This window comes from Myxocyprinus asiaticus, chromosome 17 (assembly GCF_019703515.2).
Source record: "Myxocyprinus asiaticus isolate MX2 ecotype Aquarium Trade chromosome 17, UBuf_Myxa_2, whole genome shotgun sequence".
Taxonomy (NCBI): domain Eukaryota; kingdom Metazoa; phylum Chordata; class Actinopteri; order Cypriniformes; family Catostomidae; genus Myxocyprinus; species Myxocyprinus asiaticus.
The window spans coordinates 44,457,236-44,484,506 of NC_059360.1; the positions used below are offsets into that span (position 1 = coordinate 44,457,236).

Here is a 27,271-nt window from a genome sequence, read left to right on the forward strand (position 1 = left end):
CTAGCATGAAAAATTGCGTTTTTAGCGTGATCTGAGCTAAAGAAGCACAACTTATGACACCATTGTTATCAGATTTTACTGCTGAATTGAAATATTTCTTTGATCATTATCTTGTTGAACCGTTTTGGAAATTTTTGTATTTCCCTATTCAAGTAGATAGGAGCTGTACTTTTATGCCGTTTGTTTATATAGAAACTAGCTTCCCAGCCTGCCCAGGAGAGTTCCAGAGATAGGCGCCGAGTGGACTGACTTGCCCTGAAAGCCTCTTTGGTTAAAATCAAAACGACTTTTCTCTCGCTTATGTGTTTTGTTGTCATGGTTACAAAATCTCTGCCTGTCAGTGGCGTTTTATTTCGGACATGTGGACATATTAGTTTAGTTATTTGTTTATTTTAAAGCCATAGACACTTCATTTCATGTCATGACAATGTATAAACAAGGCAAGAAATACTTCAATAAGAATATGAGTGGAAACTGGGTAAGATAAACAGACTTCTTTAACAAGTACATAGTTGTTACTTTATTTTAATAAATAAATATTGAGTTTTTGAGTGTAACTTTCTGTCATTTTGCTTTCATATTAGTCTGTTTGTTTGTTTAACAAATGTAAGTAGTGTAGTTGCTCTTATTTTCCAGTTTATGCACACTGGTTTGCCACAGACTGAACAAAGGCGTGAGTTGTGCACCAGCACAGGATCCATGTTGGCACATGGAGTTCCTCAAAACCTGACAGAAGGAATTAAGAGATATCCCAGAAGATTTAACACTCCTGAAAAGGTTAGCTATAGTCATTATTGAAGGTTAAAATGAATTACATTAAGAACAAAAACGTTCTTGCATGTTGCATATCCATATTATGACTCTGGAGGAAACTCGTTTTCTGTTTTGTACTAAACCATTTTAATATTTACACTGTAGTCATGCTAATCAGTGTTGAATAATGTTGAACAATACGGTTTCAATTTCAGAAAACAACAGGCAGAGAATATCCATTCTCAGTGCATGATAACCGGACTGCTCTACAGAACACCATTCATGCGTATGAACAGGTGAGATTATCATCATATTTAGGTGATCAATAAATAGTGGTTTTATCTTTGGTATCTCATATCTGTCTTATTTCACTGTGTGTTCGTGTTTATGCATAGGGTGTAGGCCGTAAGAAGTGTCTTGACGAACGTCGCCAGCATAACTCTCATTACTGTCTGGGCCATCACAACACCCTGGTCGAGTCAGGAAAGTGGGACCACTCTGCCTATCGGGCTGACTTCCTGCCCAAACAGGAAACAGAGTGCACAGATGTCCTCAAAAGGCGTTTCCCCAGAAACCATTCTTCAAGATCTCAAATAAATGCTGCAGCTCATACTGGGGAGTGTTTCATGTGGTTTGGAAGGGCCGACTCTAACCAGCACACTCCACTAAGTGTACTTGCAGAAGCCAACCACTCCTTAACTCCTAAATAGGACAAGCAAATACAATCAGAGATTATTAAACTACCTTTCTAAGCTACCTAATCAACTTTAATGTTTTTGTTTTAAACCAGACTGCATTCTGAAATCAGTGAACATGATACTCGGTGCATATCTGCTGTCAAGAGTGTCAATAACTGTTTGTCACCACCAGCAGAGGGCGATCTCCATGTTATAACTGGCCATGCCACTCAACATGCACATTCAAAATATCATCTTGCACACGCAGAACATTTGTGGCACAAATATAACTCCATAAACATGTTCTCAGCAATGCCACATTTTGAAAGAGTTTTAAGTCAAGGTATGCACATCCCTTGGGCTCTATTATAGAAATAAAAAAAAATGTATTGTAGATTTCTTTAAAAATACAAGTAAAAATCGATATGTTTCTAAATATCCTAAATATTCTGTATTTCCAAAAGTGAAAACTTTGCTTTATAGCTTTGAAAAGATAGGGTTAACCTCTTGTATCAGTTTGGGGTTGATTTGTTCAATTCTATAGAGCAAATAACCATCATTAAACAAATATACAGCGCATCCGGAAAGTATTCACAGCGCTTCACTTTTTCCACATTTTGTTATGTTACAGCCTTATTCTAAAATGGATTAAATTCATTATTTTCCTCAAAATTATACAAACAATACCCCATAATGACAATGTGAAAGAAGTTTGTTTGAAATCTTTGCAAATGTATTAAAAATAAAAAACGAAAAAAATCACATGTACATAAGTATTCACAGCCTTTGCCATGACACTCAAAAGTGAGCTCAGGTGCATCCTGTTTCCACTGATCATCCTTGAGATGTTTCGGCAACTTGATGGGAGTCCACCTGTGGTAAATTCAGTTGATTGGACATGATTTGGAAAGGCACACACCTGTCTATATAAGGTCCCACAGTTAACAGTGCATGTCAGAGCACAAACCAAGCCATGAAGTCCAAGGAATTGTCTGTAGACCTCCGAAACAGGATTGTATCGAGGTACAGATCTGGGGAAGGGTACAGAAACATTTCTGCAGCATTGAAGGTCCCAATGAGCACAGTGGCCTCCATCATCTGTAAATGGAAGAAGTTTGGAACCACCAGGACTCTTCCTAGAGCTGGCCGCCTGGCCAAACTGAGTGATCAGGGGAGAAGGGCCTTAGTCAGGGAGGTGACCAAGAACCTGATGGTCACTCTGACAGAGCTCCAGCATTTCTCTGTGGAGAGCGGAGAACCTTCCAGAAGAACAACCATCTCTGCAGCACTCCACCAATCAGGCCTGTATGGTAGAGTGGCCAGACAGAAGCCACTCCTCAGTAAAAGGGACATGACAGCCCGCCTGGAGTTTACCAAAAGGAGTTTACCTGAAGGACTCTCAGACCATGAGAAACAAAGATTGAACTCTTTGGCCTGAATGGCAAGCGTCATGTCTGGAGGAAACCAGGCACCGCTCATCACCTGGCCAATACCATCCCTACAGTGAAGCATGGTGGTGGCAGCATCATGCTGTGAGGATTTTTTTCCAGTGGCAGGAACTGGGAGACTAGTCAGGATTGAGGGAAAGATGAATGCAGCAATGTACAGAGACATCCTTGATGAAAACCTGCTCCAGAGCACTCTGGACCTCAGACTGGGGCGAAGGTTCATCTTCCAACAGGACAACGACCCTAAGCACACAGCCAAGATAACAAAGGAGTGGCTACGGGACAACTCTGTGAATGTCCTTGAGTGGCCCAGCCAGAGCCCAGACTTGAACCCGATTGAACATCTCTGGAGAGATCTGAAAATGGCTGTGCACCGACGCTCCCCATCCAACCTGATGGAGCTTGAGAGGTCCTGCAAAGAAGAATGGGAGAAACTGCCCCAAAATGGGTGTGCCAATGTAGCATCATACTCAAAGACTTGAGGCTGTAATTGGTGCTTTTTATTTTTAATAAATTTGCAAAGATTTCAAAGACTTTTCACGTTGTCAATATGAGGTATTGTTTGTAGAATTGCCGAAAATAATGAATTAATTTTGGAATAAGGCTGTAACATAACAAAATGTGGAAAAAGTGAAGCGCTGTGAATACTTTCCGGATGCACTGTAAATGTCTCTCTGTAGGACAATATGGTACACCAGGGCTAAAAGGCCCCTTGGGGTAAAAGGCACTTTATTTTCTCCAATAACACTAAATGGCAACAAACTATAACGGCACTTTCCTAAACACCTGTTTGTCACTATACATAGTAAAATGTATCCATGAGATCATCGTGTGCAATGTCTAAGGGTGTGTTTTTTTTTTTTTTTTTTTTTTTTTTTAAAAGGTAATTTGATCTAACATTATACATTTTTAAAATGTTGCAAATTTATGTAGCTGATGAGAATCCATGAAAATATTACTTATTTTTAGAACAAAAATACTTAGTGAAAATCAGTTGTCTGGTAAGTGAAAAGATGGTATTTGGGGTAAAAAGTCCTATTGCTGCAGGGGCTAAAGCATTTGTGGCTTAATATTGATTACCACAAAAATGTATTTTGACTTGCCCCTCCATGTCTTAAAAAGCAAAAATCTGGGTTACAGTGCGGCAACTACAATGGAAGTGAATGGGGCCAATCTGTAAACATTAAAATACGGTTTCAAAAGTATAGACACAAGATGTAAACTATGCGTGTTTACACTTACTAACTTTTTCTGTGTAAAGTTCTAGGCAATTTTACAACTTAGTTGCCATGACGATGCAATGTCAACAAACCCTAAAACCCTCCTAACGTGACTGTCAAAATGACTATAAAAATTATTTAAACCCAGGTTTTAACAGAAGAATTAATGTAAGTGCTTTTATAAAATTATAAGCTTCACATTTCTGTGTTTAAACCCTCCAAAAATTGCCTTACTATAACCTTGATTTTTGCTTTTTTTTTTTTTTTTAAAGAAGAGGACAGATGATTTGAAATTATTTTTTGTGGTAATCAACATTATGCCACAAATGCTGTCAAATGAGCTTAACTTGTATTGAACCCGGAATATTCCTTTAAGGAAATAGATTTGTTATGAAGAATGTTCAAAGTGTGCTCACATTGATTAATCCAATGACAATGAGGATTAATTTGTTTATAATTGAGATGTTATGAAATGCCAAATGTGATCGAAATTTACAGAAAATCGCGCACCCTTTTCTGAAGTGGTTATTTTGAATAAGCATTATCTTAATTTGTTACTCAAAAAGCATCTTGCTGTTTTAAAAATATTTGCATAAGTTGACAAATTGTGCCCTATAACTATTGCCCCTATATCTACACCATATCACTACAACCCCGAGTGTGGGGTAAAAGCCCCCTCACCACCTTTTTTTATTATTTCATTCATTTTAATCAAAACAAATTTCTGTTATTGTTTTTTTTTTTTTTTACTCAAATTATTTTGCTCCATCGATATTCAACAAATAGAATGGTGGTGTACAAGAGTGGTGGTGGCGTAGTGGGCTAAAGCATATAACTGGTAATCAGAATTGCTGGTTCAATCCCCACAGCCATCACCATTGTGTCCTTGAGTAAGGCACTTAACTCCAGGTTGCTGCAGGGGGATTGTCCCTGTAATAAGGGCACTGTAAGTCACTGGATAAAAGCATCTGCCAAATGCATAAATGTAAATAGAATTATTATTAATCAATATTGATTTACTTTGTGACCAGAAAAAAGCACAGTGTCATTAAGGAGGGCCTTTAGCCCCGTTGTACCCTACTAATACTAGGAACTAGGTCAACGCTAGTTTTGCATAATGTACTAGTTATGCTTGTTAATGTTATTAATGAAAGTTATTATACAGTAAATTGTTACTTAATTTTAAGAGTGTGGGTGGGTGGTTCCTGAGAAAGAAAATGTGTGCAAATATGACATGGTATATATTCTGTATGATAAAAAATGAACATTTTCAACAGCCCAGACTTCTGATAAAGATACAAATGTATTAAAAAGCTAAAATTTAAATGATTAAAATTAACCTCATTAGCCAAATGACCTCATTAGGATAACAGCATGATTTACAATGAAGTTTTTCAATGATACTGTTCGATTTTGAGGCATGTAAGACATAACAGCATCATTTTCTGTAAAGCTGCTTTGAAATGATGTGTATTGTAAAAAGTGCTATACTAATAAAAATGAGAACATAATACTTATAATATCTCAAAATTAAAGGTGCACTCAGTAAGTTTTCGTTCTTGTCGTCTAAGACTTACAGTGACACCTAGTGGCCTGGATGCAGCATCATTCAAACACAATAGATTTAAGTTACAGATGCCAATGTAAAAAATTCACAATTCACAGTCAGCCATGATTCATTTAATCCTTGAGTGAAAGTGTTCAATAATAGGGCAGTTACTGAGATTAAGCAAGTAGTATTCAGCTAGCCATGTGATTCTAACACGGCAGCCTCTCTCTGACCTCTGGTTCAATTGCGTGTTCTTGTGTATGGGTCCCTTTTTTATGTGTCTATTAAACAGTTTGACAGTCTTTTATTGTTTGTGTCTGCATTCAACAACGTTATACAAGCACAATATGCCCTGTGTTTTATACCGATTTTAAATCAGCATATTGCATTCGACATTATGTGACTTGAAGTGGTAAGGGTTAAAGTTATTTCCTCATCCCCAATAACAGAATACAAAGCAATATTTGACTTTATGACTGATCTTCGATATCAATCTTGTCACTGTGAATTAAGACAAATTTCCCTCTTGAAAGAAGAATAACATGAAACCCACATCGTTTTTTTAAAAACTGTTATATTACTTTATGAGCTTGATAACATTGTGCAAACAGTATATGGTCATTCTACGACTATCACAGTACTGTGCAAAAGTTTTAGGCACTTGTGAAAAATGTTGCATAGTGAGGATGTCTTCAAAACAAATTACATAAATAGTTTTCATTTATCACTTAATGTCATACAAAGTCCAGTAAACATAAAAAAGCTAAATCAATATTTGCCTTTAAAACAGCACCAATTCTCCTAGGTACACTTGGACACAGTTTTTCTTGGTTGTTGGCAGATAGGATGTTCCAAGTTTCTTGGAGAATTCGCCACAGCTCTTCAATCTATTTAGGCTGTCTCAATTGATTCTGTCTCTTTATGTAATCTCAGACTGACACAATGTTCAGTGGGTGCTCTGTGGGGCATCTGTTGCAGGGCTCCCTGTTCTTCTATTCTAATCTTTTCTATTTGCAAAAGTAATGTTTGAGAGTCTAACATTTATATTTCCTATTGACATACTCAAGCTGAAGATATAAATAACCATCTTAAGACAAATTGTTTTGTGAAACATCTTATGTGCCTAAGACTTTTGCACAGTACTGTATGTCATATCATGCAAGTTATAACTACTTACATAAACATCTGGACTTGTGAATAATGGAACACCTCCTTATGGTTCAACACGCATATACAAACAACATAGAATGGCAGTGACAGCTATCCAGCACACCCTCATCCACTTTCTTTCATTTCTAGCTTCTGTTATTCATGGTCCGGGGCTTTTGTACATCAGTGGTTTGATGGACTGAACAGACGTCTGCATATTTTTACTTTTCTTAGTGCAAAGGGCAAAATGGTACGTTTACCTATTTAAATGAATATCAGATGCTAAAACTACGTCAAATTATAGACCTTACCAGGAATATACTTTAACTTCTGTTGTTGTTCAAGCTTGAGGACTTGCTATTGGCTGTTGGCATTGAAAAATTAATGAGGTACCTCTGTGCAGGTTTTGGGGACTGTTTGGGGGTGTTAATAATTTAACATTTTTAAATTTAACATTTAAAAGTAATCAGGGGTTACAGTTATGTTTTAAATTCCATGTAATGTTAATTATGTCGTTTTAGTTATGATGTGGGTTTATTTTTTAGTTACCCTGGGTGAAATTAGAGTTCCTTTGCATTTGGTGTGATACTGTTTGAGGAAATGACACATTTTAAAGCTTTTCATTGTTATGATTTGATCCATAACCATCTCAAAATGATTTGCTAGCAGGGGCGGACTGGCCATCGGGAGAACCGGGACTTTTCCCGATGGGCTGGCCGTGAAAAGCTGAAATGGGCCACCGCATTATGCAGAATGGGCCTCAAAACTGTGCCGCAATATGCCGAAGGGGGCAGCAATGTGCAGAAAAGGACAGCAACAAATAAATTTGGGCCAGTTTCTAAAATCCCGGGCCGATTTCTCTTCGCTATCCGCCCGTTTGCTAGTTTAAAGCATATGACTCCTCACATGTAGTTGACTTTTAGTGGTTAAATAACTTGATTTAACTAGTATGAAATATACCTGAAAGCATTTGTTTGAAGAAAATGATTAAAGATATCGAAGTTTTATGAAGCGTGGTCTGCAAGTGCTCATTGTTAGTTTAAGTTAGCTGAAGTCTGGCATATTGATTGCTCAAGCAAGACACCAGTTTGATCTTAGTTGTCTATCAAGAACAGGAAAGAAATGATGCAAAGCAGCTAGTAGTCATTTCTATTCAGTCAATTCCCATGCTTACTACATTAATGCATGCCAGAAGTTATGTCAGCAGAAGTTCAGTTGAACCCCTACGGATGCAGCTTTTTTAATGAGGAAAAAATTACTGAGTGCACCTTTAAGGTGCCAATTAGATGTTTTACTCACCTGATGTGATTCAATGAGGGAAACAGAGGGATTTGTGGAGATATAGAGGGCAAAAAATTATTATGTTTGGGCTAAAGCAGTCTACCTTTGAAAGAGATTAAACAGTGAGTGGCGTTACATTATCTCAGGTTCAAAGAGAGACTCTAAGATTGCCATCTTTTCCTAGCAGGTGTTGCATTTGAAACGGTAGCTGTATCACTGTCTGTGTGTGCACCTGGAAAAGAGCAACAGAGAGGATCCTCTGTGCCTTACAGTTTTCCTTTAACATCATGTCTAGATAACAGGAACAGAGGGAGAGATACTGAGGGAATCTCTATTTTCTCCCCCCAGTATTCTGAAATGCAATCCAAGAAATAGACATCTTGTAATTAAGTATTTATTTCTTCTGTGGTAATTAAGTTTTCGAAGTACATTTTTTTTCATAACCTATTCGTGAAAGATAAGCCTGATAAAACTTGTTGCCATGGTGATGGCACAGAGAATTCTCTTAACATTGTCTCTTCTGATTTACTCTTGTGCTGAGTCTCTCTTTCTTTCTCTCTCCTGTCTCTTGTTTTTTTCAAATGCTAACAACTGATCTTAAAATGTTTATTTTTTTTCTCCATGTTGAGCTTTACCAAATTTACTGTATTATGTTTCTCTTTGTTTGGATTATATTAATACATGTCATATTAGACATAGTGATAAATATATATATATATATATAATATAGAATTTTTTTTTTTTTTTTTTTTTTTTTATTATTATTATTTTTGGCTAAATTAAATGCAGAATAGCCCTTTTTAGATCAAAGACAGGCATTCCATCTCATTTAGATAGAAGAGTTCACAAAGATTTCCATTGTACTGGGACTTTAAAGGGATTTGTGCATACTAATAAGCATTTTAGTTCTCCAAAGTCTATGGTTATCTATGTCAGTGTTTAAGATTGCATTTAATCTATTATATTTCCCTCCTAAACATGAAACATAAAAGTTATAAACAGGTGGTTACAATGTCTTTACTATGTTACTATAGCAACTAATGTATTTTTGACAAGGATTTATGAAAGGATAGTCAGATGTCAAGGTACACTGGAACATTAGAATGCATTATGAGTTAATAGGAGAGATTAATCAGCATAAATCATTTCTAAATTAGAGCCTTCATTTAAGGCCATTCCTAATCACTTCATTTCACTTGCCTCATTATTATTAACATTGCCAGATAATGAATTAATGAAGTGGTCTGGCATGTTTTACATGAGAGGTCAAGGCAAATAATTTAGCCCATACATTCTTCACTGATTATATAATTAGTGCATCTTAACACACTAATTAGCCTTTATCCAGACAAGTGTAAAAACAAATGTGCCTTTGTAATGCCGAAATTAATTAAATCTGTAGTTATGTGTGCGATCTGTTGTCTTAAACCCAACCTTTGATTTCCCAGTCATTAGAATTCATAATGCATAATTCAGTTATGTTTTATCCCAGTCAACACCATCTTTTCCCTGATGCTGTTATTGTGAGATATCACTCACAGTTGCCTCTCAGCTGTACCTCCTGTTTTGCAGCTTGGCCCTGTGAAATCTCTGTCTAACCTTGAGAAATGGCTGCAGGAGACCTAGCACACCGCAGAATAAGCTTTCATTGTGATGAAATATTCATTTAAATGAGGTGTAGAGGGCTGCTGCATTAGAATAAGTCATTGTTAAAGATTGCTCACATCCGTAGAGGCGTATAGTGCATTACTGTGAACAGAGGATGTCACAACACAGAGAAACTCAGTTTGCGGTATATATCAAAAGTCAGTTCTCAGTGCTGCTCCAATTCACTCAGGCAGCAGTTATTAAGTGTGCCCCGCACTGTACAATCAAACTGAAAAAAATAAAATAATGACACTGAAACAAATTTAAAAGAGAATGAATTAAATAACTCTAAATCTGAAATTATTATGTATTATACGTAGGCCTATTTTAGCTTAGAATAAGAGAATACTGATATGTCTGACTATGTTTTACTGTTTGCTTTGATGATGGGAGAAAGGTGCCTCAGTTTGATCCTGGCAATGTACTTACCCTTACATGCTCCATATTGTTAGGATTAGGGTGGGGGTGGGGTTAGGGCATCTGCTGCCTCCCAGGAACAAACTGAGGCACCTTTATACAAAAGGTGTTTGCTTTAAAGGAGCACTCAGTCATTTTTTGAATATGTCGTCTTGGACTTACACTGACACCTAGGGGACATGGATGCAGCATCATTCAAATGCAATAGTTTTAGTTACTGATGCATGAGGAGACCCTCTCCATGTACAATAAAACAGCTTTCATAAGGTTACTGATATGATTGGAAACTTCATCTTACTGTAAGTGCTCATGATTTTATACATATGTTTTTAAAATTACTATTAATTTCTTTAGGAGTAAAACATTTTTAATGAGGAAATGCACCTTTAAGAAATGATTTATTATGTCATTTTATGTACAGTATGAACTAAGTGTACAATCAATAGACATGAAGCTATAAAATGTAGAATCTCTGTGCATCTAAATTTCACATGCATAATTTAGTATGTGTAATTTAGCTGGGTAGTAATAGATTACATGTAATCTGGATTATGTTATCAGATTCCAAAAATACTTCTAATTAGATTAAATTACATTTTAAAATACTCATAATCAGATTACAGTTACTTTTTTATGGATTGCATGATTACATATTAATCAGGAAACGGCAGAAAATTGTTAATAATTTGACACGTGATTTTTGTGTGGTTTTGGAACATTTCATTAAGTACAGTATGTGCTCCTGATGTTTCATATGTGATGATGTGGTTTCACATGTGCATATTTTGCATGTTTGATTAAACAAAAACACATCGATTTAACATGATCCCACGTGTGCAGTATGAAGGGTGAAACGCACTTTCAACAATTGTTTGTACCTAAAGTAAAGCACATTTAGGTATTGTGATACATTTAATGAACGCTATTCCTCAGTTCTCCTGAACAATTTATGGATACTCCAGAGTTTATTAATTTTACGTCAAAATTTTGTGCAAAGAGTTTAATGCAAAAAGTTTTACCACCAAACACTGGTCTTGATAGGCATTTCTGTATTTACACACATAGGTACTGTAAATCAAAAAATCCAAATACAGACCTTAAGAGAGTAATGAATCAGAAATAAGCTCCAGAGATTTGTGCCCAGAAAGGCAGAATGTAAAACTGCTGAATTAGAGTGAAATTTGTGTTCAGGGGCGTAGGAGGGTTTGAACATTCATCAAGTATTTGCACTTGAATATTTTCATGCTCATAATGAGAGATAATGCGGATACAAAACAACTAATCCTGACTTGTCTGACATGGGCATGTCTTATCACATTCATAAGTCAGATTATACAAATGACATATTTTAATGCCATATCAGTATTTTATGCTGCTCTTTTATGCTGAATTTATCTGCATTTTCCATATTTTTGCATTAAAATATCTGCATTAATTTCTACATTTTATACTACAATATCTCAATGTAACATTTCATCACACATACACATCTGCACACAATCTATATATCTGATTTATTCCCAGTATTTATTGCTAATTTGTGAAAGTGTTTTTATTTATTGGGTGCTTAGCACGATGTCAAAGTGGCTGTCTTGTAAAAATCTGTTATGTATTCAGCACTATGGCCTTGTAAAGAGTTTCTTCTACCACACATTGAATTTGAAGCATTCATTGTCTTCCGATCAATGAAAACTATTACATATTAACTCTCAATAATACCTCTACCAAATCTGTATTTATGTACAATGGAATTCTTAATCACAATATGACCTGTCGTACATCCAAATACCAAAAAAATACAAAATAAAATAAACCATGTTATTTTTTTAATTCATCTTTTCACTTTTATTAATTGTTATGCTGATAATATTATTTGTAATTGTAATTTAATCAAAATAAAAGCATTTTTACTTGTAGTATTCGACTTATGGACCCCTCTGTATGAGTTTAAAAAATAATTAAATATAGGCCTTGTTACACATATTATGTCATAAAATATTAAAATGAGTTGAAATGTATTTCATTTGATTGGAAACAACTTAATTTCTCTAATTTCTAAGATTGCCATTTTTTTAATGTATTGATTTCCCCTGGATACCAACTTAAAGCATAAAATACCTCAATTAGATTCCTTAAAGGAATATTCCAGGTTCAATACAAGTTAAACTCAATCGGCATTTGTGTGGCACAATGTTGATTACCATAAAAAATAATTTTGACATGTCCCTCCTTTTCTTGAAAAACAGCAAAAATCGAGACACTTATAATGGAAGTGAATGGGGCCCATTTTTGGAGGGTTTAAAGGCAGAAATGTGAAGCTTAGAATTTTATAAATCTCTTACATAAATTCTTCTGTTAAAACTCATGTATTATTAGAGCTGTAAAGTTGTTTAAATCATCATTTTTACAGCCATTTTTGTGTTTTAGGGTTTGTTGACATTACATCGTCATGGCAACCAAGTTGTAAAATTAGCTGTAATTTTACACAGAAAAGGTTAGTAAGCGATTTTATCACACTAACATCATGTTTACACGCATATTGTTTATATCTTATGACTATACTTTTGAAACTGAGTATTTTAAAATTTACAGATTGACCCCATTCACTTCATTGTAAGAGCCTCACTGTAACACAGATTTTTGCTTATTTTAAAGAAAAGTAGGGGCAAGTCCAAATTAATTTTTGTAGTAATCAATATTATGGCACAAATGCTGTAAATTGAGTTTAACTTGTACTGAACCCGGAATATTCCTTTAAATCGACTCTACTCCAAAATCTAGACAGCAATCAAGTACATGCAATGCAGGCAGATAATGGGGGCGTGACCGCGCTCTAACCGCCCCGTCATTGGTCCGCTCAGTTCAAAACCCCGCCTCTTTGAAAAAAAAAAAAAAAAAAACATAGCGAAAAAAAAAAAAAAGAATTCTAAGGAAAACAGAGCCATCTCAATCCTTGCAACTGGGGAAAAGATTAAACGTAGTGCACCATATTCTCCGAATCACCTCCGCTTAAAAAAAAAAAACAAAAAAAAAACAAAAAAAAAAAAACAACACTCAACCACCTTTATTCGCTCTGAACCAAACAGAAGCACATCTATAACTTCTTTAAAACCACCACAAGCCAAAAAAAAAATCATATCAGATATTCAGTTTTGGCAACACGCTGGATTAAGTTTTTTTTTTTTTTTTTTTTTTTTTTGGGGGTAGCGTTTTTAAAGGTGAGTCATTAATCATGAACGCTTCTACGTGCTTTTTGGGCATCGGATTGATTCTTATTGGCTATATTAGTGTGAAGTCTTAACATATATAGGTTTGGATGCAGGTAAGATAAAAGATGCATTCGCCCGGTTGTTAGTTTAAAGAACAGCGGCTCGTGTTGCTTGGTGTGTCCGTCCATGTGTGTGTTTAGTCGCCTGCGACATGGAGGGGATGGGTGGGCTTTTCTCTTCTCTGTGTTTCTAACAGCCGAGGACATCTTGAGCCACTTGGCGAAAATAGTTCGAAATGGAACGCCTTTGGTTGCTACATTTTATCTGTGATCTTTGGTTACATTGTGTCCACTGATTCTACTGGGCTTTGGTTACATTGTATCTATTATCTTAAGTGGGTACAATGTATCAAATGTTGTTTCAATAATGTTGCGCGAAGTAGACCCTGTGTAACAGCTTGATTAGAACTCACTCTCTTGATATTTCTTATCTAAGTTGATTACATCAGCCTGTTTGTTTTTTTAAATGCTGCATGTCTTTTAGGGCAGTATATAAAGAAATATACATATTAAGTCAATATTGTAGGTGATTGTTTTGGTGACTGTGATCAGGTACCTGAACATGGTGTGTTTTTAATTAATAGGTTTTGGTCAACAATGCATATTTTAAAGTAGTTTAAAAGTTTAGTCTTGCCACACAACTTATTGCATAAACATGTTTTAAATATTTGTGGTATTTTTGATGATCCCTTACTAATTTTTTTAAGATCACAGCATGAACACATATTGAGAAGTGGAGGTAGAGAGTAGTGTATTTATGCAAGGGGTGTGCTGGTCTTTATTGAGGGAGATGCCCCTTTGTCTGTGCATGGTGCAATAGCCGGAGGAGAGGGGGTGTGTACAGATGTTCTCTTCCCGGACATCTGCTGTTTCTAAGGGCTTTGTCAAGGGCCCTTTTCAAGTTTGCACCAGGGCCTGAAAGAAAGAAAAAAAAAACATACAGTATGTTACTTTTGCAAGCCTACAGGGATAGTTCATCCAGAAATTAAACTTCTGTCATCATTTACTCAACCTCATGTTGTTCCAAACACAAAAGTATATGTTAGGCAGCATGTTAGTCTCAGTCACCATTCGCTTTCATTGTGTCTTTTTCCAGGCAATGCAAGTGAATGCTGACTGAGGCTGTCATTCTGCATTTGGTGTTCCATAGAAGATAGACATTTAATTTTGGGGTGATCCACCCCTTTAACTCACCAAACTGTCTAAGCTGATTTTAAAATGAGGATTTTGCTTGTTAATAGGATGCAATGCATGTGTAAATAATGCACGGTGTTACAAATAAGCAGTTATGTATTCTCAGTAGGTTGCATGTTTATGTTAGACAACTACAGACTTTGATTTCTAGCACGTCCATTACATTCCCGTTGAGAATTCTCTCTATCTCTCTCTCTCGCCTTGAGCACTCACACATCACATACTGAATCAGAGTGTACATGGCAGCATATGAAGCAGAAAGACATTTATTAGAGTAGGACAGGGAAATGCAAAGGGCTTCTTTAATATTTATGGTATCCTGTTTTTCAGGTGTGGAGTGTGAATGCATGAGAGAGAGAAATCATTTATATGTTGCTGAGACCAGCAGACCACAGATGTGCTCTAGTAGGCACGGAGAGGATATAAAAGTATAAATAGATAAAAGAAAAGTGTGAATCTCACCAGAACTTTGCATTTATTCTGGTACATGTATTTTCAATGGTGCTTAAAATATATTCTCTGTGAAATCCAGATTAGTTGACTGATTAATTTACATTAGCCTCAGGCATTTTAAGGTTGTCTAACAGTCATTATCAATTATGTAATTTACCTTTGAGATTAACAGACGATCTCAGGTTTCTTGGTTTAATACCTCAACAAATATAATTTAGAGGGCAGAAACTTTTAGAATATAAATGTCTGACTTCTGGAGGCATCAAATAATATTGAAAAGTTCAATACAAAAATCATATACATAATATTTCACTACGGCTCCATGGCACTTTCAATATTCCTGTTTGTTTTTAGCAACCTGTCCAGTCTGACACTACAACATTGGCTCAACCAATGGTGTGAGTTTGGGACAGGACTATCTACTAGTTTGACCAATGGGAGATGAAGGGTGTATTCAGAAAACTGTTTGAAACAAATGGCCGTTTTCCAAACTGCATTTTTGCGCACTTACATTTGAAGTCAGAAGTTTACATACACTTAGGTTGAAGTCATTAAAACTCATTTTTTAACCACTCCACAGATGTAATATTTGCAAACTATAGTTTTGGCAAGCCATTTAGGACATCTACTTTGTGCATGACATGAGTCATTTTTCAAATAATTGTTTACAGACAGATTGTTTCACTTTTAATGGACTATATCACAATTCCAGTGGTTCAGAAGCTTACATACAATAAGTTAACTTTTTAAGCAGCTTGGAAAATTCCAGAAATGTATGTCAAGCCTTTAGACAATTAGCCAATTAGCTTCTGATAGGAGATGTACTGAATTGAAGGTCTACCTGTGGATGTATTTTAAGGCCTACCTTCAAACTCAGTGCCTCTTTGCTTGACATCATGGGAAAATCAAAAGAAATCAGCCAAGACCTCAGAAAAACATTGTGGACCTCCACAAGTCTGGATCATCCTTGGGAGCAATTTCCAAATGCCTGAAGGTACCACATTTATCTGTTTAAACAATAGTACGCAAGTATAAACACCATTGGACCATGCAGCCATCATAACGCTTAGGAAGGAGACGCCTTCTGTCTCCTAGAGATGAACGTAGTTTGGTGCGAAAAGTGCAAATCAATCCCAGAACAACAGCAAAGGACCTTGTGAAGATGCTGGAGGAAACAGGTAGACAAGTATCTATATCCACAGTAAAACAAGTCCTATATCGACATAACCTGAAAGGCTGCTCAGCAAGGAAGAAGCCACTACTCCAAAACCACCATAAAAAAGCCAGACTACAGTTTGCAAGTGCACATGGGGACAAAGATCTTACTTTTTGGAGAAATGTCCTCTGGTCTAATGAAACATAACTTGAACTGTTTGGCCATAATGACTATCGTTATGTTTGGAGGAAAAAGGGTGAGGCTTGTAAGCCGAAGAACACCATCCCAACCGTGAAGCATGGGGGTGGCAGCATCATGTTATGGTGGTGCTTTGCTGCAGGAGGGACTGGTGCACTTCACAAAATTGATGGCATCATGAGGAAGGAAAATTATGTGGATATATTGAAGCAACATCTCAAGACATCAGCCAGGAAGTTTAAGCTCGATCGCAAATGGAAAATGACCCCAAGCATACCTCCAAAGTTGTGGCAAAATAGCTTAAGGACAACAAAGTCAAGGTATTGGAGTTGCTATCACAAAGCCCTGACCTCAATCTGATAGAAAATTTGTGGGCAGAACTGAGAAAGCGTGTGTGAGCAAGGAGGCCTACAAACATGACTCAGTTACACCAGTTCTGGGCAAAATTCCAGTAACTTATTGTGAGAAGCTTGTAGAAGGCTAACCAAAACATTTGACCCAAGTTAAAGAATTTAAAGGCAATGATGCCAAATACTAACAATGTGTATGTAGACTTCTGACCCACTGGGAATGTGATGAAAGAAATAAAAGCTGAAATAAATCATTCTCTCTCCTATTATTCTGACATTTTACATTCTTAAAATAAAGTAGTGATCCTAACTGACCTGAGACAGGGAATGTTTTCTACAATTAAATGTCAGGAATTGTGAAAACTGAGTTTAAATGTATTTGGCTAAGGTGTATGTAAACTTCTGACGTCAACTGTAAAGTGCATTGTGGGAATGGGATGCCACTTGAAGTGTCGTTCCAAACAAAATTATTATTATTATTTTTTTTATATATAAAGAAGACCCCTTCCACAAGAAATCTTTCATACAGTAATGCCATGCCATGGTCCCTTCAGAGTGCCCACATTAAGAGCTCTGTCATTCGGAGTGAGTAGGGCATAGGGATGATCACTTTCAATTGGAATTTGCCCGATGTTTATTTTTGCAAATCCATAGTGCCGTAGAAATTACACACTTTAGCTTTAAAGTTGGCAGTATATAGTGTAAACTGTGCAGTATGTAGCAAGTTTTAAGTTAGCATTACATTCTTAACATAGCCACATAGTATTTGTCTGTTGCATTTGGGCATTAATTTTATTGTTCCCACTACAGACTGCGAGTGTGTTGACATTCCTCAGTACGCGCAGCACGAAAGTAAAATGTGTTTGTGTTTGAGCGGCTGGATGAGTGTCGCGTGAATTTTAAAGACCGGTACTTGAGCGGCACAGTGAGGGTGATGAATATTAATGATTCATCCTCAGTTTAATACCTTGTTTAACACATTAATATAGCTTCTTCTGCATGTGTTCTAGTGTAGAATTCCAGTAGATTCTCAGCAGTAGGAGTTAGAAAGACTGAGAGGATGTGTAACGGTGCCTGATAAGATGGTAATTGGTATGAAATTGGAACATGGCATCTGCACAGAGAGCGAATTAAATTTTTATTTGAGTCACTGCTCGTTGAAGTCTCAAGTTGTGTCTGGCTGTCAATCACAATGTGATGAGATTCAGGTTGAAATGGCTAAAAGAAAAGATTTATCCAATTCAGTACATTTCACTTTATTTTACTTAATTAAAGAGTGCATTTATGAAGAGACTATTGGGAGTGGAAAAGACTTTGAGGTAATGGAATAATGTGTGATTGCATGTCCTACATCCCTTTCAAAAAGATGCATGGTAACCTTAGTGTTTGCCAAAATACCATAAATGCCGCCGTCACTGTTACCAAAAACTAAATCAAACACGGTGGCAAAGATTCTGAAAGCTTCTAGCACTTTTTGAATTAGATTCCTTAATTATCTATTATGACTTTACAGTACAATAACTGTAGAAACTCGATTGTGCCTGTGCAAAACTCTCTGCCACAATGCTAAGGTGTTGTGGGTGGTTGTCAGGGCACTGATATGCAATTGATGAAGTATCCTGTGTGGTTGTTAGTGCATTGCTATGTGGTTACTAGGGTGTTCTGGGTGATTGCTAGGGGGTTCTGAAAGGTTATTAGTTGTTACATATTGGTCCAATTCAACATAACCCACCCTCAGGTCATATGATATTCTTGTCTCAACATACAGTTATGCCAAAAGTTTACATACCCTTGGAGAATTGGTAATATATGTACCATTTTTAAAGAAAACATGAGTGAGCAGGCAAAACACATTTCTTTTATTTCTTATGGGATTCATATTCAGCTGTAGGTTATAACAGAATGGCACAATCATAAAACAAAACATGGCAACAAAGATAAAAATGAAATGACCCCTGTTCAAAAGTCTGTATACCCTTAGTTCTTAATACTGTGTATTGCCCCCTTTAGCATCAATGACAGCGTGCAGTCTTTTGTAATAGTTGTCTATGAGGCCCCAAATTCTTGCAGGTGGTATAGCTGCCCATTCATCTTGGCAAAATGCCTCCAGGTCATGCAAAGTCTTTGGTCGTCTTGCATGAACCGCACGTTTGAGATCTCCCCAGAGTGGCTCGATGATATTAAGGTCAGGAGACTGTGATGGCCACTCCAGAACCTTCAACTTTTTCTGCTTTAACCACTGGAGGGTCAACTTGGCCATGTGCTTAGGGTCATTGTCATGCTGGAAAGTCCAAGAGCGTCCCATGCGCAGCTTTCGTGCAGAAGAATGCAAATTGTCTGCCAGTATTTTCTGATAACATGCTGCATTCATCTTGCCATCAATTTTCACAAGATTCCCCGTGCCTTTAGAGCTCACACACCCCCAAAACATCAGTGAGCCACCACCATGCTTCACAGTGGGTATGATATTCTTTTCACTATAGGCCTTGTTGACCCCTCTCCAAACATAGCGCTTAAGGTTGTGACCATAAAGCTCTATTTTGGTCTCGTCACTCCAAATTACAGTGTGCCAAAAGCTGTGAGGCGTGTCAAGGTGTTGTCGGGCATATTGTAACCAGGCGTTTTTGTGGCATTGGCACAGTAAAGGCTTCTTTCTGGCAACTCGACCATGCAGCTCATTTTTGTTCAAGTATCATCATATTGTGTTCCTTGAAACAACCACACCGTCTTTTTCCAGAGCAGCCTGTATTTCTCCTGAGGTTACCTGTGGGTTTTTCTTTGTATCCCGAACAATTCTTCTGGCAGTTGTGGCTGAAATCTTTCTTGGTCTACCTGACCTTGGCTTGGTATCAAGAGATCCCCGAATTTTCCACTTCTTAATAAGTGATTGAACAGAACTGACTGGTATTTTCAAGGGTTTGGATATCTTTTTATATCCTTTTCCATCTTTATAAAGTTCCATTACCTTGTTACGCAGGTCTTTTGACAGTTCTTTTATGCTCCCCACGGCTCAGTATCTAGCCTGCTCAGTGCATCCACTTGAGAGCTAACAAACTCATTTACTATTTATATACAGACACTAATTGCAATTTAAAAAGCCACAGGTTTGGGACCCTTTAAACTTTAATTTCCATTTAAACCTGTGTGTGTCACCTTGTGTGTCTGTAACAAGGCCAAACATTCAAGGGTATGTAAACTTTTGATCAGGGCCATTTGGGTGATTTCTGTTATCATTATGATTTAAACAGGAGCCAAACAACTATGTGATAATAAATTGCTTCATATGATCACAATCCTTAAATAAAAGACAGTTTTTTTTTTTTTTTTTTTTTTTGCATGATCAGTCATATTTTTAAAATCAATGCCAAAATGTCACAATTTCTGCCAGGGTATGTAAACTTTTGAGCACAACTGTATGTCTTCTTCAATAGAAGTCTATGGGGGTTTTTCATCTTTGCATGTATCAGATGTACCCCTGCAGAATTAGATTTACCCCCACAAAGCAGTCGCTTAATTTGGGGGGTTATTAACATTTTATTTTTATTCCATCAAATCAACCAAATTTCAAAAACTTTCCGAGCTGAATTTGAGCTGAATTTGTTCTCTTTTGTTAATATTTTACTTTCTTACTCTGAAGAAAAATAAACATAAATGATGATGAAAGCCAAAATGTTAAATGCAATGGATTAATATTTTCTGAGTAATCCAATGTTTTGTGGGGTGGGGGGGGTCAAAATTTATTTGGAGCAAACTACAGGTCAAAAATAACCTTAGAAAGTTGACCGCATTGTTTTTATTTTTACATAGAGACAGATAGGTCTATTACTAAAATTAGTTGACTTCAACCCCCCTTGTTGCATTATATGCCAATGGTGTGAGTCCAAAAATGGAAACAAAAAAGTTTTTTTTTATTTATTTAAAAAAACAAAATTTTTAAGATTGAATGCCTATAACTACAGAATTATTAAAGATATCTTAATATCCTTTTAGACTCTGTATCTGAACAAACTTTTTTTTTTGGTGTATTCATATTTTAGGTACTATATGGTTCAATCCCAGAGAAATTGGGATCTCAGTGTGGCTTTACTATCCATAAATTGTTATAGTTGACACATTTTCAATGGTTGCAAACCAAATGTGGGTCACATGATATGAAGCTATTTTTTCTTGTCCAACAAAACAAATGTGTGAAGTACAAATAATGCTGAAACTAGAAATGTGGCTTTATTTATTCTAAAAAAAAAAAAGATCCTTATTTTTCGAGAGTCCAAAAATACACTGTTCTGGAGAATAAGTAACACATGTGGCTCTTCAGTGCAATACCAATATCTAGTTTTTGGAGATCTTAAACTTGTCAGGATGGTCCCAAACGTTTTAACTTGCCATAGAAAAAATATTATACTGCTTGAATTGATAAGAAATGAAAATGTCTGCTTCCAGTATTGACCAAATCAGATCTATCTATATTGTGCATGCCTTGTCTGAATCACAACCTAACAGTTCTGCTAAATTGTTCTCACAGCTTCGTGGATCTTGTGAAATTTCTTTGTGTGGTGGGGCTACAGGCTATCTCTGACAGATAAGGGCAAAATGGCCCCTCAGGTCTCTAGAGCAGATGTCCCTGAGGAAAATTGGCAAAGGTAATAAACTGCAGATGAATTTGTGGTATAATCCCTGATTTCCCTGGGCTGACATGGAAAGAACAGTTACTCTGCGCAGTAGGAGGCGATGTGAGCTGTGTTCTCCTCTGGGTTATTAGAGTTTGGCTCCAATAGCGAGAGTCAAAGCGGGGTCACAGAGTTCAGTGTGCTATGAAGGGGTCAGTGAGGGAAGGGGCCTCTTCTTTGTGCTCAGATTGTGAGGGGTCGGGCAAAGTGCTTAGCTCGTTACAGCTGGGACCATCACAAATCAATACAAGTATTAGAGGGGTGTTCACACGCTGTAGTCCTGTTACATGGATTCTGCATTGTTGTAATGCATTGTAGTCGTTTTTGTGAGGTGACATTGTAGGAGGATGTTTTTCCTAGACAGAGGGGAAGAAAGTAAGAGACATGACTCAAACGGAAAGTAATGTGTTAGTTGGGAGATATAGGTGCGTGGGAGCTAGGTCATATGTGTCTGTGACGTTGTGTTGGGCAGGTTGCTCTTTCATTGCTTATGTTCCATTTTAAGTGTCAACTTTGTCTCAGATGTTTCTCCTAAAATTCCTTTGAAGAAATAATTAAGACACAAATGAACAATTGTTGACAAAGTAAGAGTATAGCACTATGAAATTAATGTGGATAGCATATCTCAAATCATTTGATCTTGGAATAATTTGATGAGAAATGTTTGAGCTTATATTAAAATCTCTGCCCTTGCGAAAACTGTTTATTTGCTGCAAACCTGTCGATAATTTGTGGCATATTTGCGGTAAACCAAGTTGCCAGAAGTGGCAACTCTTCACTAGCAGTGGTGAACAAACAATGGCAAACAGGTCTTTGACGAACCTTTGGCAAAAATCAGTTATGGCAAACTAGTGGCAATAATAGACAATCCTTTACAGCTGTTAAAAATTGAAAAGAAAAGAAAAGTGAAATGTCAACCTGGTCTCACAGAACCATGTTACTATACACACATTTTTGCAAAATTATATTTAAGTACCTCTTAAGTATCACAGCAGTTTCCTTGTGAAATGAACACTAGCGGCGCAACAACAAGTTTAATTCACTTTCACACAACTCATGAGTAAAGCAACAGATTATGAGTTCATAAACACTTAAGGCTTTTGCACAGCAAATGTGAATTTTCGCCATGATTAACACTTTGAATAGAAACAATGGATTCCTATGAAGCCGTTCACACCTGGACTGAACATTCGCGTGCCAACAAAGCCAGTTTTTTTACAGTGAGAGTTTTTTTTTTTTAAATATTTTTATTTTTTTTCTCCCGGTGATGAAATGTCCTGACCAATAAAATAAGAGCTTTGGATCACGTGTCAGGAGCTGCTGCAGTTACCAAAACCAGCGCAGCTGGTGGCGCTGAAGCCAAAAAGTTGTTTTGACCACGCTGAAGTAACGGGAGGAAGAAATCCTGAACTAGCAATTGGGTTGCGCGTTATACCAGTAACATCAAAAATGTTAAATGGTATGATATCATCGTGTTGCTAATTTCGTTACCATACTCCAGTGTAGTGCTATTAGCATAATTTTACGGGATGTGACATTTTTTTAGATTAAATCAATGACAATTTGACAATTAATCAAATTCAAATCTCAATATAGCCAAGTGTTGTTATTGAATAGCAGAAGGATGTCTTTTAATGAAATAATATACAGTCTGCATGCACTGCGCGCTTCATGAACGAGAGGTTCTGCTCTGCTCTCTGTCATACTTCACACACAGATCGTGCGTGATGCTCAATGCAGTGTTTTTAGTGTTTGAGCAGCTGTGAACATTTGCATGAATTCCTTCTCCAGTGATTTCAGCTCTAGAGTATTTTAGCATTTCATTTGGAATGCGGAACTTATTAAAAACAACCATCAAAAACACACAGAAAGAAAAAAAATGTACAGGTCGGTAGGAAGATGAATAAAATTAACAAACCACTGTTCAAAAGGTACCCGCCTTTTGGTTAATTTCATACCCTGATTGAGAATAAAGACAAGCTCAGATCACCAGTTTTATCTTGACATATGTAGTGTTAGATGGAGGTTTGTTGTGTAACACAGTACTATAATTTTGCAGTATTTCGATATCCATCGAATGCTTCGCATGATAGGCGTGATAGGCTACACTCAAACGTTCAATGTGCTGCATAATATCAAAACGGACACAGCTGCATTGATGAGTGCATCGGCAAGGAGGACATGACAGTGAGTTAAAAAAAGCAGGAGAAAAAATGTAGCTATTGAAAAGATCTCAAGAGCGAGATATATGGGGGCCTGGGTAGCTCAGTGGTAAATACACTGGCTACCACCTCTGGAGTTCGCTAGTTCGAATCCCAGGGTGTGCTGAGTGACTCCAGCCAGGTCTCGTAAGCAACCAAATTGGCCCGGTTGCTAGGGAGGGTAGAGTCACATGGGGTAACCTCCTCGTGGTCGCTGTAATGTGGTTTGTTCTCGGTGGGGCGTGTGGTGAATTGAGCGTGGTTGCCGCGGTGGATGGCGTGAAGCCTCCACACGCTCTATGTCTCCGTGGCAACGCGCTCAACAAGCCACATGATAAGATGCGCGGGTTGACTGTCTCAGACGCGGAGGCAACTGGGATTCGTCCTCCACCACCCGGACTGAGGCATATCACTATGCGACCACGAGGACTTAGAGCGCATTGGGAATTGGGCATTCCAGATTGGGAGAAAAAGAGGTTTGGAGATATGGACCAGCTAGTGTGGGTGTGAGGTCAAGCTTTCCTGACACAGTTTAGAAAACCTGTGGCGTTTTCAAAACTATGTTAAAAAATTAAGAATTTGTTGGTTTATCTTTCATCACAGTTGAACAGTGACACATTCTGTTGTTGTGAGTCTCTCCTAAGACCTAAGATAACCTTCTAGTGTGTTTTGGCACTTTACTGAAGTCTTTTCTATCTATGTGCGTTAGAGGAAGTGAGACAGCACCGTAGCTTTGATGAGCATTAGCATTTCTAAAGGTCTCTGGGAAAAAAAATCTATTTGTGATTGCTTGAAATTATTCATTGCCACAACAGGTGACTGCTCTCACAGAGGAAATTTTCTGCATATTTAAAATGCCACCGCAACAAAATGGTCTGTACTGGTAATAAAGAAATCTTGAGAGCGACTGCAAAATTATTTGAAAGTGCATATTTTGGATTTTTGGTTGTAGTGGTAAAGGAATAAATGAATAATTCTCTCAAATAAATGTGCATAAAGCTGATTATTTTCAATGTAAAAATTATTTCTGCTATCTTAATATGGAGACAACTATAAGTATGCCATCTGTAGGTTGATTTCCCAGTAAAGTGTAAAATTGTGGCTCTGTGCTATCAAAATTTTACTGTAAATTATATGGCAAATCATACTTTTTACATCTAAACAAAAAATGTTAACAATATTTCACTGTAAAATTACATGTATTGTCTTGTTAATTATATTTAACAATTTTGCCATGTATGTGAAGGTAACTACCCATTAAACAATGTACCTCCCTACCCTAAACCTAACCGATAGTGTCATAAAAAGCAAATGTGAGATGAAGAACGCAACTGCCGAAGCAACCATGTCATTTTGTGGTGCTTCTGTGACTCTCTTTAATCGCGTCGGAACTTGTAAATGTAGTTGGTTATGAAATGCAAACGTTAAAATGTATGGACTTAAAAGTCATGCGCTTTAGTAAAAGTGTTTAGATGTCATGAGATAGCATTGTGTGAGGAATAGGGCAAAAAGTGTTTATGATCTGATAATCTGCTTTTTTCTCGTGATTTGTCTGAAAGGGAATAAAAGTCGTTGTTGTAGCGCCTCTAGTGTTCATTTCACCAGGAAACTGCCGCGATACGTACACTGAGCCACGTAAAAATCGTATCGTAAAAATGTAGGTATAGTAATGTGATTCTATGAGATCATGTTGAAAAATAGGCTTCATTTTCATTATATTTACATTTATTCATTTGGCAGACGCTTTTATCCAAAGCGACTTACAAAAGAGGAATACATTATAAGCGAATCATCTCAAGGAGACAGTGGTATGAAAAGTGCTGTAATACAAAGTTTCACTAGCATCAGAATAGTACTATTCAAGACAGATTAAAGTGCAACAAGAACGTTTTTTTTTTTTTTTTTAGTGACTGGTTAAGTGCTCATGGAAAATATGTGTTTTTAGCCATTTTTTTAAGACAGGAAGTGAGTCAGCTTCACAGATGGAGATGGGAAGGTCATTCCACCAACATGGAATGATGAAACCAAAATTTGGGAAAGTGTTCTGGTGCCTCTTTGTGTTGGTACAATAAGGCGCCGTTCCATAGTGACCGCAGGCTTCTGGTGGGAACATTGCTCTGCAGAAATGATTTTAGGTATGCTGGAGCAGACCCAGTGACTGTTCTGTATGCCAGCATCTGAGCCTTGAATTTGATACGTGCATCAACCGGCAGCCAGTGGAGAGAGATAAGGAGTGGTGTAACATGCGTTCTCTTTGGTTCATTAAAGACCAGACGTGCTGCTGCATTCTGGATCATTTGCAGGGGACTAATTGCACATGCAGGGAGGCCTGCAATGAGAGCGTTACAGTAGTCCAGTCTAGTTATGACAAGTGATTGAACAAGATGTTGTGTGGCATGTTTAGAGAGGAAGGGTCTTATCTTCCTGATATTATAGAGTGTAAATCTACATGATCGTGCTGTCTTTGTGATATGGTCTGTTCAATTTAGTTGGTTATCGATGGTTACCCCTAGATTTCTGACAGTTTTGGAAGGCGTTACTGTAGTTGCATCCAGCTGCACGGTGATGTTGTGTTCAACAGCAGGGTTGGCTGGAAAGACAAGGGGTTCAGTCTTGGCTGGGTTGAGTTGCAGGTGGTGTTCCTTCATCCAGGCTGAGATGTCTGCCAAAGTGTATTCAAATGAATAATTAATAAAATGATGTTGCATGTTTTTCTTTTGAATGTGAGGTGAAATATAACTCGCACATCGCTTCTTACATAAGATTTACCTAATGTGAAAGTGAGTGAAAGAGTTTGATGCGGAAAGAGTGGTGTTTTAAAGCAGTGTTTATTGAAAACCTTCCCAGAACAAGTCGCTTTAGCATAACACTCACTGAGTATTGAAATGAAGTGAGGTCAGTGGAAATGTGGCTATTGTGAAGGTAAACATGAGGAACCGAACACACAAACATCAATCACACAGAGTGCCACGGCTGTCATAACACACACACACACACACACACACACACACACACACACAGAGGAGCGTACAGGTGCAGCTGAATCAAAGCAGCAGGTTTGTGAATTGAAGTGGATACAGCTGATGTCTTTGTGTCGGCTGCCGTTCTGAAAGGTGTTTTCTCTCCAAAGAGCATCAGCATTTACATCTCAAACTGTAAACTTATTACGATCTGTGTGCAGCCCTTTTAAATGTTTCTTGTTGCTTAGTTAATTTTATTACATTTATATATAATACATTCTTTTTTACTTCATATTGGTTTCTTTCTAAATCATTAATGATCTAAGTGTTTGCTTTTATTTGGGAGTATACTGCAAGCTGTTTATCTTTCAAGAGCCTTCAGGATTTCTATCCAGGCACTGTGTTTTTGTGACAGGTTATGTTTGTGTCTGACCTCGAACAAAAGAGTGCAGGCCACAGGAAGTGAGGGTTGCCTAGGTGATGAAGGATGACCTTGGTTAATTAAGAGAGTACATATCTCTTTTTGTCTGGAATAGTGTTGTCATGATACCAAAATGTCAGTAGTCGGTACTGATACCATTGAAATTTCACAGTTCTCAAAACCAATTTCGATACCACAGCAAAAATATGCTAATATGGTAATCTGCTATTGAACACACTCCTTTAGCTTAAAGATAAATTTC

The 27,271-nt window shown here is 37.1% G+C and overlaps 1 protein-coding gene across 4 annotated transcripts in view; it reads left to right on the forward strand.

The window, feature by feature from the left end:
* Window positions 1-13,154: 13,154 nt before the first annotated feature.
* Window positions 13,155-27,271, forward strand: part of LOC127454727 (C-terminal-binding protein 2-like) — a 74,686-nt gene continuing 60,569 nt past the window's right edge. For 3 of the 4 annotated variants that reach the window (XM_051722093.1, XM_051722098.1, XM_051722099.1), the window contains exon 1: window positions 13,374-13,463. The gene's annotated coding sequence lies outside the window, so the exon portion shown is untranslated. The other variant, XM_051722094.1, reaches the window with a different exon arrangement.